Source organism: Octopus bimaculoides, chromosome 5, assembly GCF_001194135.2.
Source record: "Octopus bimaculoides isolate UCB-OBI-ISO-001 chromosome 5, ASM119413v2, whole genome shotgun sequence".
Classification (NCBI taxonomy): domain Eukaryota; kingdom Metazoa; phylum Mollusca; class Cephalopoda; order Octopoda; family Octopodidae; genus Octopus; species Octopus bimaculoides.
The window spans coordinates 108,725,242-108,726,476 of record NC_068985.1 but is presented as its reverse complement, the minus strand read 5'-3'; the positions used below and the strand labels follow the sequence as shown (position 1 = coordinate 108,726,476).

The following is a 1,235-nucleotide window of genomic DNA, read 5'->3' as shown; positions in this document are numbered from 1 at the left end:
ATATATATATATATATATATACTGTAACACATACACACTTCCATATAAAGATAGGGAAAGAGACAGGCAGACAGGCAAACAGACAGGCAATTATACAATTATAGAATACATGATAGAACACTCACCGAATTCTCTGGCCAAATATCTAGCCATAGCCATACTCTGGGGAATCTGCGTCCTGTTGTCCAATTCCAGCATTGGCATCATGTTGCATGGCATCTCTGTAAAAAACATAACATTGATACATATGACAGGTTAGCTGTTTGATTGAAAGTTATGTGTTATGAAAGTGTATGTCTACTTTAAGCGAATAAAATAATATGGGCAATTCTTGCAGCTGCGAAAAATCGATAATGTGTTACATTACTGACGGGACGATCGATCAACTATTGTAATGCTGTCACAGGTAATGTATTATGCAATTGATGAAGGAAACATTTATACGTTCATCATATTTTAGCTAATTGTAATTGAGAAAGAGGGTGTAATTAATAGAATAGATATATTTACATGCATATTTATATGTAAGTTTGTTTGTATGTACGTATGTAGGTATGTATGTACGCATGCACATATATATATATATATATATATATATATATATATATATATTGTCTAAGGCAAAATCTGATAAAGTATTTTTGATACAAGAGTCATTAATTTTTCAATCTCCCAATATCATTAGACAAGGATGTAGGAAGCCGACTAAGGCTAAGCACTTTTGCAACTTGGAAAATGCATGAATGATATAAGGCTTCCTACATCCTTGTCTAATAATATTGGGAGGTTGAAAAATTAATGAATGCTGCATCAGAAATAATTTATCAGATTTTGCCTACGATAATTTATAAAGCATACAAAGTGGGTAGTATTATTTCACATCATTTTTTATTCGATAGTGTTGGGTAAATCAAATTCTGCAGCTTGTTACAATAGGGAAATGTAACAAAACATTTTCTAGCACATGTAGATGGTAACATCTACTGTATATTTTACCGTTTATCATTTACTTCTTTCAGGCACTGGACCGCGGCCAAGCTAGGGCATGACCTTGAAGGGTTTAGTCGAACAAATCAACCCAGTAACAACACACTCACATAGCTAAATATATATATATATATATATATATATATATGTATATATATATATGTATATATATACATATACATATGTTGTGTGTGTATGTCTCTTTCTTTATTTCTCTCTATCTCTCTCTCTCTCTCTCTCTCTCTCTA

At 31.9% G+C, this 1,235-nt stretch overlaps 1 pseudogene; it reads right to left on the bottom strand.

Moving 5' to 3' along the window:
* The window catches only part of LOC106877284 (S-crystallin 1-like), an 8,844-nt pseudogene that overhangs the window by 5,094 nt on the left and 2,515 nt on the right, over positions 1–1,235 (bottom strand).